A 16800-nucleotide genomic window follows, 5' to 3' on the forward strand; every position below is an offset into this window, starting at 1 on the left:
CTCAGAGAGTCTGTTTAATTCATCAGGTTGACTAAACCTCCAACTGCGACCCAGTTCACTTCTTACGTCTCCTCTTTTCAACCCAACCCCTCTGTGGGGACTGTTCCCATTTGGAGTGTTTATCCAGTTAAGAGGAACGCCTTGAAACCACGCAGAGACAGAAACAGAAACAGATCTCTTAGTTAAATACTTGTCTTGAATTAATAAGTGCCCCAAACTTCTGAGCTACTGGATTATTTGAAGTTGTGTTTGTCTGTGGGGAGAAGACCAAGCATCTCATCGTTGATTGAATGGGGCCTTTATCAGCCTTCGTCTAGCAACACCAAAGGTTGGCAGTGCATTGTACTTTGTTTTTGCTCCTTTTCTGGAAGTTGAACAGAGAATTGCTCATGTTGAATCAGTAGTCTGAGGAGAGAGAGAGAGAGAGAGAGAGAGAGAGAGAGAGAGAGAGAGAGAGAGAGAGAGAGAGAGAGAGAGAGAGAGAGAGAGAGAGAGAGAGAGAGAGAGAGAGAGAGAGAGAGAGAGAGAGAGAGAGAGAGAGAGAGAGAGAGAGAGAGAGAGAGAGAGAGAGAGAGAGAGAGAGAGAGAGAGAGAGAGAGAGAGAGAGAGAGAGAGAGAGAGAGAGAGAGAGAGAGAGAGAGAGAGAGAGAGAGAGAGAGAGAGAGAGAGAGAGAGAGAGAGAGAGAGAGAGAGAGAGAGAGAGAGAGAGAGAGAGAGAGAGAGAGAGAGAGAGAGAGAGAGAGAGAGAGAGAGAGAGAGAGAGAGAGAGAGAGAGAGAGAGAACTTTCCAGGGGCGCCCTTGTAACAATGCAGGAATGCAAAACTAGTCACTCGGTTACTTTTGACACATCAGGGGGACATGGACATGCGGGTTGAAAATGAACCGTTTCCCCCGTTTACAGTCTTTGTGCTATGCTCAACCAACTGGCTGCTGCCTGTAGCTTCATATTTACTGCACATACTGAAGCCGAATTCTATGTTATTATTATTATTACGGCCTGATGTTGCTCCAACCGTGCGACAGCATGAGGCAACCAACACTAAACCAGGCTCCAGGGTCACTCCAGGCGCTGGTGTCGGTTTATTTTCTTCCTGCCAGTCTTTACCAATAAGGGGGACATCCAACCACTGTGGGATTGGCTTGAAAAATGGCTCTGTTTGCCACAAGCCTAACCTCTTCTCCAAGCATTCACCTGGTGCCTTTATTCCCCCACCGCATCCCCTTCCACCAGTTGCAGCCTCGGGGGAGGGAATCTAAAGAACTAAAAGCACAAAGTGGCGCTGCTAAAAGCGGTTGAAATGGATCCCCTCTCTGTGTGTGTGTGTGTGGGGGGGGGGGGGGGGGGGGGGAATGAGAAGGAAATCCCCCACTGTGGTAGCCTTTTGTGCGGGGAGCACTTGGTTTGGGCGACGGCGGTGGATGGACACCTCAGGCGGTTGGTTCAGTTGAGCAGAGGAGTTGACGGGAGGGAAGAGTTATTGTTTGTACGTATGCTGGCTATGGACACAACAGAGGCACAAAACATGATCCCAGGGCAGCTTCCCTCCCGGCGGGATGGTTCTCATACCTCGCGAAGCCCCTGGCTATTCTTGCTAACAAGCAATTTGTGTTGAGAGCTAAAATATACAAAAGCTGGCATGGAAACGGTACAGCAGCTTTGATGTCGGCGAGAAAACTGGTATTTAGAGCGCAAAGATCCTTTTTGACAGAAAATGGTGTTGGTCAAGTGATAAAATACATAGCGTTTGTGGTGGTTACCATTTCATCCCCAAGGGCATCTGAATTTTAAAAATAGCATCACAGCCCTCCTAGAAGTACTCAGTACCCAGAGAGTAGTCTCTGCTGTTAATGGATCAATAATGGACATCTCTTTTTGGATCATGTATCCCCCTACCTATTTATCTACAGCCTAATGACCTGTCAGCATTTCCATTTTGACCTTGATGGTCATCACAAAGCCCGCTATCATATTTCAGTCTTTGGGCACGTTGAGCTTTTTGAAGAAAAGATGCTTTCATGTTGTTTCACTGGTTCCACTTGAAAGGCTAGCGCCATGGATAGCTTAACTTATCAGTGATTTATGCCTCCCGTCCTCCCTCCCAGCGCTCACTGGTACGCGGCTACAGCAGTGAAACGAGGCGTATATTTGTTTCCCCTCAAAAAAATATACTTAATTGGAGTAGTGAAGCGCAAAACACACTCTTCACAGCCAGCACACATGCGACGAGCAGATGCCCGAGTTGAGGCAGAACCGTGCATTGTCTCTCGCTCTCGCTCTCTCTCTCTGACCAACTCGGGCCTCCTGCTGTGTCGTGTTGACGTAATGAGTATGGGGATGCTAAAAATACTGATGCACAAGTGGAGCATGCGGCACTGCACACGCTTATAACATATGTTTTTAGCATGACCACTGATGCAGCTGTTCCCCGAAGAAGAAGAAGAACAACAGTCTCGGATGAAAAGTGCAACTGTTTCCTTTTTCAATCTGCCTTTTTAATCAGTGGACAGTAACCTGGAAGTCACATTATTCATAATTGCAGTTGTAATAATAATATCAACGGGGTACAAGGAGGCCCCCAATTTGACATTTCATATTCTGCGGCTGATTTCCTGATTATTGAGTTCAGAGGTTAGTATGGTAATGGGGGTGATTGGAACCAGGCCATTGATTTGTAGAGGAATGTTTCCAGTCATCATCAGCGGTGATGCGTCACCCGTAAACCCCCCTCCCCCGGGACCCTCATCTGGACTACAGCCATAATCCTCTCCGCACAGGCTGCTTGAATGCACTAGCAAGCTCACAATCACGGCCACCGGGGAATACGGACTGGGTGACGGCGTCTGCGTATGGCTGTGCTGGGCGTTGAGGTTTTCCTTTTACACGCGGGAAGAGCTTTGTCTGATGATTATTCAGCTCACTGCATTCAACATCAGTTGTAATATTTTATACGTGATCCGATGGGATTTAGGGCTGCCACTAATTATTATTTAATTATTATTGGTTTATGAAATGTCAGAAAAATAGCAAAACGTTTCCATCGCAAGTTCCTTAAACCTAAGGCGATGTGTTCATATGTCTTGTTTTGTAATAGTTTAAAAGACTATATATTCAGATTATAATGACATAATAACAATGAAGGAGTCTGTATATCTTCATCATTGGGATGCCTGAACTGCAGAATGTTTTAGAGTTTTGGCAGAAAATAAAAAAAATGTAATGATTCAACTCTTATCTAAATAGTTTCCTATCAATCAGCGATTTGTTTTAATAGTTTCAGTTTGATTGAAATTAGGGCTGTCACGATATTAGATTTTCACTCTACGGTTAAAAGCGTTCAAGAAAAACAAATATTGCTTTGAGTGGTTGGAAAATTATAAAGGCTACAATACAAGTACAGGGCCATTTAGTTATAGACAGAGATCCCACGCTCTGACTTTGTGAGCCCTTAAAAGCTTATATTGGCTGATCGTGATATAGTTTTACTGTGTGTGCGCTCAGTTTCGCCAATCATGAGACGACCGGCTTTAGAAGAGATTATGAAGGAAGGGGGAAGGGATGTGGATGTGGAGGGATGCAGGAGGAGAGATGGCGAGGCGGAGAGAATCCGACTAGACACTGTGACAGTTGACGGGCTGTCACTTGATGGTCCACATAGGGTTCCTTGAGCTGCCGAGGCTGGCCAAGCGCCATCCCAGTGTGCCTATATCTGCTCGACTTTTGGGAACCTGAACACCGTATAGCTCAAATGAGGCTTCACTTTTCTACTCTGTGTGATGGTGCTCACTCACAAACCGTGGGAGGAGAAAAACAAAGATGAAATTTCTGAGTTACTGAGAAATGACTTCCCTCCCACTTCTCTCATCCCTCTTCAAGTTCACAGCTCCTGCAGACTTTTTTGTACTAGTTTTATTTAATTACTGACAGCATAAGGGTGCACACGACTGCCGTACATCAGGGATCTGGGGCGTTTTTCTTTTCTTTTAATTTTTCTTTTAACTCGCCTCCTTCAAATTCTTACCCCACACCATTTGATTTTGTCTGTGTGAGCACGAGCAAATTAGCTGAGCACGGCCATTAGTTTGACACCCGCTCTCAGTCACTGCCTGTCCGTCTGCCTCCGTCTATTGCGGCTGCATAGCCCACTTTAGCCTAGCCGCAGCACCCCCCTCCCCCTCCCGATTTGATCTGGAGGATGTGTAGAAGAACTGCTAATCTTATCCATTTGGGGTCCCAGGCAGGACGAGAGCCATCGTGAAACAAACTGGAGGGCAGTCTCTTTGTGCGCACTGATGTCGCCGCAGTAATGGGCAAGATTAAGACAAAGTGTGAAGTAGCTCCTCGAGCTGAAGAAAAATTCAAAGCAGACACTGGGGATTTTCTTGCGTGACAGTTGAGTATTGGTTAATCATTTACGGTTGGAGATGGCTCGAGTGGCTTCTCTCTCTCCCTCTGTGTCTTTTGCTCAGTGTAGCTTTTGGCTGTGTGATTTTCTACGTGGTTTGCTTTGAGACACACACACACACACACAGACAGCTCCGCTCCGCAGTCCCTTTTGCTTGAGTTTGATTCCTCGAAGAACGCATTCCAAACCATGGTGGTTCTCTCTCTTTTCCTCCTTCTGTTTTTCTCCATCTCTGCGAGCCCAAAGTCCTCCAACCCCAGGAATAATCCTCCTTGATCCGCCAATGGCATGCAGCGCCCAGGAAAAATAGCCTCGACAACAGCTGAACCCCTTAGCCCTGCAGGAATGTGTGGCCACGTGCGCACAGGCCATACATTCACAACGCACAGAGCCGCACAGTGCTGAAGCCGAACAGAGCGCCTCATTCTAAAGATGGCTGCTTCAGGAATCGGTCGCAACCAGCCGTCCGCCGGTGTTTGCATTAGCGCCCCCCGTTTATGTCGACTCTGGATGAACATGAAAGGGAATTTGGGGGACGAGTCACCTCTTGGATTTGGCTTCCTGACAGCGAGCGCCATGCGAGGTGACCGGGGCACATGCAAGGAAGGAAATCCATTTCCTACAGAAAGCCATTACAATTGTAACACTAATGATTTCCCTGACATATTGTTTTTACAAACCAAGTGTGTATGCAAGAGAGTAATTATTTGGCAGCGTGTCTTTGTAGGTTCCTGTACATCAGTGTTTTTCTAATCTGCCCCTTACACTTGCCCGTGTCTTTGGTGTGATGGCATGAGAATGTGTGCTCCATCCATTATTGATCTGTCTACGTTATAGCAGATGTCAGAGGCACTGGTATGCCAACGAGCCACGGAATCCAACCCTCATATTTCAGTTTTCAGTGTGCGAGGCTCTCTTTATAGGGAAAGAATGAGAATCGGTGCCAATACAGACACACATACGCACATTCATTCTCCATATCTTGTGGCTCATGGAAAAGGGTGAATGCGTATCGCGTGCACACATTTTTATTTTTATTCCGAGGCTCGGGCTCGATGACAGGTTTCCATCATACATCTTGGTTCAGCCGCCCCTCACCGCCCGTCGCTATCTCGTCACTGTCGGTGACGCTCCGGCGTGATTCCCGCGTTACAAACGGACTCCTCTGCTCTTCCAACCCTGCTGAGCTTGAGGAACCTGTGGCAGAGCTTCAACATGCTTGCTGTTGCTTAGAATTGCCCGATACCCAGTGGTACACCCTGCATTTGGAAACGCCTTTTGAATGGCCCTTTGTTTGGAGGCCTTTAGGAAGTGTATTGGTTACAGATTTGCAGATTGCATTTGAAATCAGCCTGTAAACTATGGAGAGAAGTTAGGGACTTATAAATGATTATAATGGTTGTGCTGATGACTTCCCTGTGCTCAGATGTCCCTCTTCATATAAGCCAGAACTCGCTGTGGTTTGTGTTTTTTTTAAATTTAATTTCTTCCTCATTTGCTCTTCCTCTTCTTTACTGTCTCACTTCTCTTCAGCCGACGTATTAATTGGGATTGGGGTGGCAGTGCTTTGCTTTGCCGCCGTTTTGTATCTGTTGTGATATTTCTCCCCGCTGATGACATGGGATTGTGTCTGGCTTTCATGGAAAACTCCCACTGTGATAGGATTTTTAAAGCTGGATTCACAGGGAATTAATAAGACGTGAACAAATGTGCACAAATGCCCACAAACACACATTGTTGAATGCTTAGTCTGTCCAGGGAAGATCTTGTTGCGGCTCTGCGCACACACACACACACACACAGAGATAGTTAATGGTTATAACTGCTGTCTGGCTGTTTGTGAAGCAGTGACTAGCTTAGCTTAGCTGATATACGGTACGCTCCAGTGGATCGTGTTTGTGTAGCACCTGCCATCTGTGTGTCGTTGAGTGGAACCACTGTGTGTGTGCGTGTGTGTGTGTGTGTGTGTGTGTTTCGGAGTTACTCCTAGCCGCCACTTCCTGTGAAGTGTCTTCAATTGCCCTGGCTGTGCACGGAGGCCACCGCCCTGTGTGTGTGTATGCAATGTTGTTCATGAACATGTCCTGTCAGTTAGCGCTTCCTTTCCCGCGACCTCGACCACATGCAGTGAATCTGTGCACATGCTTGACATCCAAACCGATCTGCAGCCCTTCAGCCACGCCGTGGTCTTTTCATTCACTTTTGAGCTTTTCATACACTCCCCAGTGACCCGAATTACTCCCCAATGCTTCAGCGCTCCCTCTTCTCTCATACAGTCGCTCCGTCTCCACTTGTCACTCAGCTCTTTGTTTTCTCTCTCTCGCTCTCTCTCATCTTGTTTGCGACAAACTAGGCTAAATACAACTCTTTCTTGGTGGTTGGCAGCGAGATTGGCAAAGTAATATAATTGCTTCAATTGTCTTCAACTGTATAATTAGCTGTGGGCCTTTCACCAACATGTAATGTACTTTCCCCCTCTTTCTTTGCCATCGTCTTCTTTTTCCTTTGCACTTCAGTTACGACATCTTCTGGGAGGCTTAGCATTCAGCATGGGGTCATTTCTCCGTGACTGGTTTATATCGTGCTTCAAAGGGATATGTACGGTCAGCCTCATTACTAATGGGAGGCTTATGATCCCAGGAGGAATTAGATGAAAATGGCTGGCGAGGCCGATGTCAGTATTCACCTCATGGTCCACTGCTAACATTTATCTTCAGAATTCTTTCTTTTTTTACGTCTAAACCCAACTTATTTATGTTTGTGTGTGTGTGTGTGTGTGTGTGTGTGTGTGTGTGTGTGTGTTGCTCTTGATCTGAGGGGTTGCTAATCAGATTAGAAGCATGCCCATAGGGACGATGTTAACACAGCCTCTTGTTTAGGCGTGTGTGTTTGGAGGTGCACTTTAACCGACAGACACACACAAAAATACATATGGTATCGGCGCATATGATACCGCAGGTATGTTTGTGGTAAGAGCCCAGGTTTTTCACAGAAATTAAGCTGTAAAGTTTCGCGTTTCATTTCCTCTCTGCCCTCAACACCATAGCCAATAGTCCAAAGCCCTGAGCTAGAGTATTACTGGCCTTATTTTTTTTTTATTTTGATAGAATTACCCCCAAAGTGCATCGAGGTGTTTATCTGATCCCCATTAGCACCAGGGAACATGGACGGACATGAACCAAATCCCGTACAATTGTTTTAATTTGAGCTCAGAGGAGGTGTTTGTGTGCCCCAGTGAGTTGCTCAAGTCGGTGGGCTCCAGCTCGCACCCTGCAATCGAGAGCCTGGCGGTGATGTTGTGGCATCGTGTTGCCTTAACGACAAGGAAAAACAAAAACAAAACACCCTGCATCTGTGTATAATAAAATAAGTAACTTATTATCCCAGACTACTCGTGCAACCATACAGTGGGTTTAACTAAAAAGAAAGCCTCCATATGGTCGTTCATGGCTCAGTGCAGATTTCGAGATGGCGGGCAACCCCCCGGGTGGTGGTGTGTGTGTGTGTGTGTGTGTGTGTGTGTGTGTGTGTGTGTGTGTGTGTGTGTGTGTGTGTGTGTGTGTGTGTGTGTGTGTGTGTGTGTGTGTGTGTGTGTGTGTGTGTGTGTGTGTGTGTGTGTGTGTGTGTGTGTGTGTGTGTGTGTGTGATGTGCCTCCGCAGACCTAAGAGTGCAATCTCATGCATCGTGTGCATGCATGAGATGCTGTATGTGTGCAGTACAACATGCCCAGAGTCGATGGGGTAATGTTTTTTTAATGAGGGGATAAGCACCAGCTGTCTGTGTATGATATGTCCGAATCGAATGGTGCAATGCCACGATATTTACGTAGAGACACGCGCCGAGTGTACAAATGAAACGCATCTTTCAAACGCTGAGACGCACATCTCGCGTGTCGTCCTCGGTACTGTAAAACGATGCCCATGAAAGAGATGTGTATTTATTTTAGGGTGCTCCTGCTTCTTAATCATTTACAACAAGGTATTTAATTCAGAGATATAATGGTAGCGGCCTATTTATTGCTTCTGGGGCATACGGGTACAACCGTCCAAGAGACCGCTGGTCCATACAGCATGGGGAGGGGGGGGGTCGTGTTGGTGGAGGTGTATAGTGTTCTGTCCCAGTGAGACAAGGAAATACAATCCAGTAGTTCCAGTTGGAGTACCACATTTGCTTAATTGCAAACTGCAGTCGAAGTAGACGTAGAGACGGGTGACAAATTCAAGAAAAGAAAGGTGTCTCGGGAAGGTGTTGGTGAAAAATGTTCCCCTCATTTGGTGTTTTATTGTCGGTGGAAGAGAGCACTGTCTCACTTAATAGACCCTGAATTGTGTACCATATGACACTAGTGATAACAGTGTTCAGTTGGGTTGAGATCTGGCGCCGTTGGATATTTTCATCAATTCTCTCTCTCTCTCTCTCTCTCTCTCTCTCTCTCATATATAACTGTTCTTTGCTGTTATCTAACAAGTGTTTCTCCTGCTTTAATGTCATTCTATGCCAGAGCTATTCTGAAGTCCAAGCCTTTCTTACAGCAACAAGTAAGCTCTCAAAGCCGATAACTGCTTCTGGTTTTCAAGATTAAAAAAAACGAATACAATCGGTATTTTTTCACGTGTTAACATTACAAGGTCTGAAAGTGCGTTCAGTAAAACGATGTTTGTGAAATATAAAGGGTGCGATGATGTTGGTGCGCCATGGCGTCTTGATGCAGGTGGAACCCCCCCCCCCCCCAGAGCACAGAGAGCACCCTTCAACCCGCCAGCTTGTACGGCCGTGTAGCAGCAGTTATTAAGGGATTAACAGGGCGCCCGGGTGCTTCGCAGAATTCAACTTCTTCAATCTTGAATTCCACTCGGGTTCATTCGTCCCTTTTGTGTGTCGTGCGGCCCCTCTCCTCCTCTCTTTCATCCCCATGATCGATTCGACCGCGTTTAGCGCCCTGCTCTCGTCCGCGACCCTCCCCAGTGGCCCCTGCCATCGGCAACGTGCACCTTTTAAGAGCCGTCCATCTCTCCCCCCCCCCCCCCTTCAAGCTGCCATGCCAGCGCCGGGGCAAACAAAGTGCAGGGAGATGCACAAGAGCTGACAGCTACTTATCTTTCCTGCCTCTCTGTTTGATGCCCTCTCCCTTCTGTTTTCTCCCCCCCCCCTACCATCCCGCCTCTTTTCTTTCCTGTCGTCTCCCTTTCGCTTGCTGCTCTGCCGCCTTTATCTGTCCTTCACCTTCTCTCTCCGTCTCTCTTTCTATCCACACTCACTCTTTCTCTCAGAAAGCACACACATACATCCCTCTAGTGTCTGTCCATACATGCTGTGGCTGTAAGCTGCCTCTCTTGACAGACACGTAACACAAATACAAATATAAAGTAAGCCATTGCACCATTTTTTTTTTAAAGCTGCTCTACATTACATGTCATTTCTACTTTTAACGTGCCATTGATTTAGCTTCACCTTCGGAGAAGCTTTTTCTTTCCCATTTTCATGACGGCCACACCTTCAGTGTTTTGAACTGGAGATGCTAGTTTTGGTTGCATTTTGTTTTACCACCTTTTCATCATCGTTTCACCATCCTCAATGTGGACCTGACTGTTTGAGTTGCTATAGCCCCGGGGCCATGAAAACAAACGTGTCTCTTTTCCTCTCCCAGTGGTGGGTGATGGTCTATTGCCGATGTGATGTCAGGCTCTGTTTAATAGCTGTCGACAGCTAAACTTACAACCCCGCCACATACATCGTGAATCTATGTGGAGTGTGTGCGCGCTTGGATGCGCTCGCAAAGGTCACTCACTCACTTGCAGGCGCGATTTTCCCTGTCGGCTTTGGCTGTGCGTTTACATCTGCATGTGCTGCTGTGTCACAAGTGCATAACATCTTGTAATTTGATTCATAAGAGCTTGAAGTGCGGTTAGAGGTCAGTCACACCTCCTACCCCCCCCCCCCCCAAAAAAAAGGACTAGAGAGAGAGAGAGAGAGAGAGAGAGAGAGAGAGAGAGAGAGAGAGAGAGAGAGAGAGAGAGAGAGAGAGAGAGAGAGAGAGAGAGAGAGAGAGAGAGAGAGAGAGAGAGAGAGAGAGATTGAGAGAGATTCACTTGACACTCCCACTTTTAGCCTTTACAACTGAAGGGAGAAAAGCAGATGTTTGCCTGGGAGTCTTTCTGCTTCTTCTTTTTCTCCATCTGTCAGTTGGAGATGCAGCCTACTCTCCACTTATTCATCTCTGTCTACTGATTTCCCCTCCATCCCTCCTTAACAGTATCTATCTGTCTCCCTAAATGTTTTTTCTTGTATTGCTTCATCATAAAACACACCCACACCCTTCATTTTCCCTCCTCTCCCTCTGTATATTTTAGCCTTTCTTCCTCCACGCTCTCTCTGGAGGGTGGGAGGATGTGTAGGCACCAGTGTCTGTGTGACTTCAGCCGCTGCTGAAAATCAGCGCTCTCTAAAGCTGCAGCTTCCAGCATTTGGAGTGTTGGGAGCATTAGAAAGAGGACGAATAGATGTTTTTGTGAGTGTGGTGCCGTGTGGTTTGTCAGAAAAAGTAACCACAGTGGACCACAGGGTCTATGGTACAATATAGGGATAATTCTGGCTGATCATATTTATTTTTTTGTCCGACATTCTGTGTAAACATCGTGCTCACTGGGTTACTTGCTGAGATCTGGGAATGGATCAACATCCCTAAAAAGAAGAAAAATGAGCTGTCAGATGAGTTTTATTTTTGAAAAATACAATTCAGGCTAAATGGAAACACCCATCATAGTACTTTGACTTAACGTACATGTCAGATTACCCACGTGTTCCTCCAGCGTGGTTAGGGATTATTACTGACACTTCCACTTTACCTGTGAATGTAATGGTTAAGATAATGTTGTTCAACAGCCCAACTCTGCACTTCCCCTCAGCTCTTGGTCGCGGTGGCAACTTTAGTGCTTTCGTACGTTCACTCACTCCCGCGGCTCTCATCGGCATTGTTTCCTCGATACCAAACAACAGCAGACTGACAACAAGTAGCTGATAAACACAGTGGTGCGTTTAAAAGCTATAAAACCAGATATTTAACCCAAGAACAACATAGCAAGGAGAGTAAATATGCTACAAATAGGTCTCTAAGGTATAAATGATCTGAACCGCAGGTGAGTGATCTGGGATTAGAGAGGATGATAAGGATAAAGATGGAGCAAGAATGTGCACAAACCACTCAAACACTGGTCGTGACACATTTATACAGAATGTGAGATATAAAACCTCCCAAAAATGTGGCATCAGTGGGCGATCTAACGCGTGCACTTAGCTATCTTTGAAGCGGCACATACTACGTAGACAGCCAGATTAGTGCCTGGGAATGAGGTGAGGTTTAGCGCACTGACCTATATTTCTATTTAATCCGAGTCATTTATTATGTCTCCATGCTCAGGTCAGTCTCTGTTTTCCTGCTGTTTATGACGGGGGCACAAGCTGGTGTTACCTTAGTGTGTAATCACGCTAATTAAAAGGCTTATGAAAATGATTAAAAGTGTGGAACACCACTTTATTTAAAAGGTGTAAATTGCTAACTTAATAAGTGGCTGGCCCCTGCACCAGCGTGTATTTATATTGTTTTAGCTCTTCCATGAATCGCACACTGTTAGTATGAAGTTTCACATCCAAATCTCTGACACACTGCGGCAATGCTGAAATGACACTGAGCCCCGAGCTGCGGCCATTTAAAAAAAATGAAAAAAAGTAATAACATTCCTCACAAAACTCTGCTTTGAGAGCTTCTGCTCCAGCAGCCTGATTTGAGCGAAGGGGTTATTGTGAGCGTTTTTTTGTGTGATGGCGGTTAGGTTGCAATCTCCACACACGCAACAAAGGCAGCGAAAAGAAACCTGGCGGCCGGCGATGGAGAAGGCGAAATGAAAGCCGTTCCTTCTGGGTGATTCCGCCGGGCCTGGCTTTTGTCTGCATTGACTATCAGACCTCTGTGTGTGTGTGTGTGTGTGTGTGTGTGCGTGTGCGTGTGTGTTTTGGTCTTTCTCTGTGTGTGTGCGCCGACTGCCAAATTGAGTTGTGTTCAAGGCCTTCTCTGCGCCGCTACTTTCAGCCGTCTGCCCGCTCTCCTCTCCCGCTGCCGACCCCTGTTGCTTTCCCTGCTTTAAAATGCATGAAGCCGCTTTCCCAGCATTCTGAGCTCAACCACAGAAATCACCTTTTTTCGTAGATGCACATACAAGTGCACACACACACACACACACACACACACACACACACAGACCTAATCTGTCTCCAGCTCACACCGAAGCTGTCGGATACCTCTCCTGCTCTGTCAAACTCATTGTGATATTGTGTGCGTTTATTTGCCTGCAAGTGTGTCGCGCATACTCATGAACAAGTCGTCGTACTTCACGTGATCCCCCGAGTTAGTCCTTGTGTCCTTAACCGCATTCGCCCCTTTTTTTTTTTAACTCGCCACATACAAAGATAAATGCCTGAAGCCTTTGGTTTGGAAGTTTTGAAGTTGGCTCAGACAAAACATAGCTGAGCTAGTTTTGGTCTGAGGAGGAATGTTTTAGTCCGATTGCTGGAATAGAAGGCACTTTTGGTTTGGCGAAAGGCAGATCGCACAGTGCTAATGGATTTTGAACGGTGGACGTGCAGAAGGCAGAATGTGCAGCGCAAGGAAGTGGAGAGGTTTCGTGGTGTAGTAAACCTTCACTTCTGTGTGTTAGGTGCTTTTCAGCAGAGTTCACAGGATGCAAACATACATTACTTCCCCATTCTGAATATCACGTTTCTTCCCCTCATAATAATCATATTAATGTCTGCGCATGTTTATTAATGCTCACATGTACATTCCCCCGCACAAATGAGCTCATTCATGATCTGTACTTCTGGCAGCAATGGAGGCCAGAGGAGCACCACCAGTTGCTGTGTTGTTCAATTAGCATGTTAATGATATAAATGCTGTATAATTAACGTGTGGGAGGGGATTATCCACGTGAATCATTGTCGGATCCGTCACAGGGAAGAAAGGGTCATGCAAATAAGTTAAAAAAGCATATTAACAAGCTTTGAATAAAATCTGCCATGTGATTTTAGTTTTAAAAAAAGCCGGGGGATGGGGTGCTGAGACAAAAAGATCAGTGGCTTCTTCATGCGTCTTTAATGTTTTTTGTTTTTTTTATACCTTTTATGGTAAAATTGAGTCTTGCAGCAACATATTATCATGCTTTGATTACTGGCAGCATACCCACCTCATTCATTTTTTGTGAAGGAGGAGCCCCGGTGTTCCTCTTATTTGGGGCCTGTGGCAGTGTTTGTTCTTCTAAGGGGGAGCGACGAGCAAACCCAATGTGACGTGGTGTGACGGGCCTTGACTCCAAGTGGCAGCCTGAAACACACACAAGCCTAATCCGAGCCAGTAGGCTTTCTAGGGATCTCGACTTACTCAGCAGAATGCACTAGCAAACTACCAACACGCAGGAAGTGCTGACGGATTAAGGCGCATCAAATGGGTCGAAAAGGCGACCTCTGACCCCAAGGGTCCCATGTGGACAGTCAATTAGTGAACAGATGAATTGCTCTCCGTGCACATTTGTTTCTGATCAGATATGTGAGTGAGGGCTGCAAATAATGATTATTTTCATTATGGATGAAGCTATCAATATTTTATTTTATAATAAATTTTTTTTGTCTGTACAATTTTAAATAAAAAACATCTCCACTCAAGTTCCCACAAGCCCAAGGAGACATTTTCAGATCTTAAACGGACCTGTGGAAACCCCAATGTGCATATATGTATTTAAAAAAAGCAGTTTAACAAGAGTCCACTTGTTAAAGTTGTGTTATGTTCTCTCAGTATCGCTCTCTTTACGACCTTCACGCGAGCTGAGAAGTGTCGTCCTCAAGCGTCGCGATGGAGATGGCTGCTGCCATGTGAGCCCTGAAGACCCGGTGACACTCTGCATCAGCGTTAAACCACCAGCCCTCCCTGTCTGTTCTCCATTGTTAATCCGGCTCTTCCAGGCCACCGTCTCTCTGTGATGTATACTTTTGGGGGTGACGCCAGTCTAGTCAAGAATAGCCAGCGCTATGACCCTAGTGGTCCGCCGTGTCACATAGAATCACACTGTGAGTGTTGGAGTGTGTCAGAAGGGAGTTTGCCTTTTGGTGGCTGAAGTGCCGGTCATCGGAGGCCGTCTGGAAACTGGGTCCAACAGCTTCAATACGCGGGTGGTGTGTGTGTGTGTGTGTGTGTGTACACATCAGCTTTAGTTCAGTTTATGCAATTGGATATTTATGCACCGGTGGCATCCAGTTAGACGTGCCCCCCCCTCCCCTTCCTGCTATGCATGTTTGTTTTTTTTACTCTGCGGCATCCGCGTGGTCAAACATATACGGACGTCATCTTTCTCCGCATTCGTACTCGCCGTTCTTTTTTTTTCTCCCTCCACTGCCGGCAAACGGGACGACACAACCACAAACACATTCAAGTGTAAGCACCTTTTCTGTTCTTCTCAGTGCATCATTTGGCGGTTAGACAGTTGACAGACAGACAGTCTGAGGCGATGACGGGCACTTAGAGACCCACGGACAGACAGCAGCTGGCTTGTAGATTGACAGGCAGGAAGCTTTCATTTTCACAGCAGAAAAAAAAAGAAAAAAAGAAAATGCAACTTGAAACTGAATAATTTAGTTGACTGCAGCTGGGAAAGTCACTTGGATAATTCATACATCGGCCATACTTTGTGAGTGTGCTGTGCGTGTTAGCTGTGATTGCGTGTGTCTCTGTGTGCACGTGTGTGCGTGATGTGATTGGGCTTTGAATGAATTACGGAAAGCGGGCGAGTTTTGACCGTGTGCGCACAAGCGGTTCTGTCTTTTGAGTGAATTACAAAGTCAGATGTGTGCTTGTGACAAATCCCTTGTAAAGATAGTGTTTCTGCAGCTCGAGGGATAACAAGGAGTTGGCGAAGCTTCAGCATTGAAGGGCAGAGAGACACACACACACACACACACACACACACAGTGTCTAGCTGCTGTTTGATTTCATCAGCAGACCTCATCTCAATGCCAACATGAGAGAATGGCTGAATGGCTAAACTGAATCCTCTCTTGGGTGGTGGGCTTCTTCCGGAAAACAAAAAAAAGGAAGATTCATCTATATATTTTTGGCCATTTTTCATAAAGTTACCCACATTTTTAAATTGTGTTTGAGAGCTACTGAACGTTAAATGCTCTTACGTGGTCACCAGTCCATGAAACATCACCTCGGTGTCCCACATGTTTGTACCCTGTAGATCTCCTGGGGCAACTCACTGTGTCTTTTTTAAATGGGCAGGATTAAATCTGCTGTGTGGACGGTGCGTTCAGGTACACTGGACAAGCCTTCAGAAGGCAGAAGAAATTAAATTCTCTCAAACGCTTTAGCTGTAGCGGGATCCCTCTCAGTTCTGCATGGCAGGGTTATACGTTTTCATTCCAAATCCCAGTAAAGCTGTCTTTTTCCTCTGTGTGTGTGTGTGTGTGTGTGTGCGTGTGTGTGTGTGTGTGTGTGTGTGTGTGTGTGTATCCATGTGTGAATCCATGTCTATGTGTGCTTGCTTACATAGCTGTTTGAATAGGCTACTTGTGTGAATTTGCCGCCTGTTTAAGAGAGTATGTAGACCTTTCTCGTGTGTGTGTGTGTGTGTGTGTGTGTGTGTGTGTGTGTGTGTGTGTGTGTGTGTGTGTGTGTGTGTGTGTGTGTGTGTGTGTGTGTGTGTGTGTGTGTGTGTGTGTGTGTGTGTGTGTGTGTGTGTGTGTGTGTGTGTGTGTGTGTGTGTGTGTGTGTGTGTGTGTGTGTGTGTGTGTGTGTGTGTGTGTGTGTGTGCACGGATCATTAACTATACACAGTCAGTTGGATCTGTCAGTTTTTGCTTATGTATGTGTGTGATCATCCATGTGCAGTGGTTGACATACATATGTAGTGTGTTTTGGTGTGTACGTTAATTAATCTGTGTGTGTACGTTAATTAATCTGTGTGTGTGTGTGTGTGTGTGTGTGTGTCAGGCTACTCTGTTGTAAAGAGCCGGTTAACTGACACTTCTGATGGCCATTACACTCTCACAGCGCAAAGTGGTGTTCACAGCTAATGGGCCATTTCTCTTTCTCTCTGTAAGTGAGGAGGTAGTCCTTCTTTTTTTTTAATACACATTTTATCATCATAAAACGGTATTTTCCCCATCCTCTCATTACAGTGTTTCAGTCTTTGCTTGATGTTAAACGTGGCCCATTTCTACTATAATGACTCTCTCTGCCCTTTTACGTCTCCTTAAAGGGACACTCGGCCAGCTTGGTATTGCACTTCCACAAAGTTTAGGGACTCAAAAAAGAGGGGATATAAAAAAAAAAACTTTCAGAAACACTGGTGA

At 46.0% G+C, this 16800-nt stretch overlaps 1 protein-coding gene across 9 annotated transcripts in view; it reads left to right on the top strand.

Annotated features, from left to right (window-relative positions):
* The window catches only part of dock4b (dedicator of cytokinesis 4b), a 100239-nt gene that overhangs the window by 9976 nt on the left and 73463 nt on the right, over window positions 1–16800 (top strand). The window lies entirely within an intron of this gene.

Source organism: Cyclopterus lumpus, chromosome 23 (genome assembly GCF_009769545.1).
Source record: "Cyclopterus lumpus isolate fCycLum1 chromosome 23, fCycLum1.pri, whole genome shotgun sequence".
Classification (NCBI taxonomy): domain Eukaryota; kingdom Metazoa; phylum Chordata; class Actinopteri; order Perciformes; family Cyclopteridae; genus Cyclopterus; species Cyclopterus lumpus.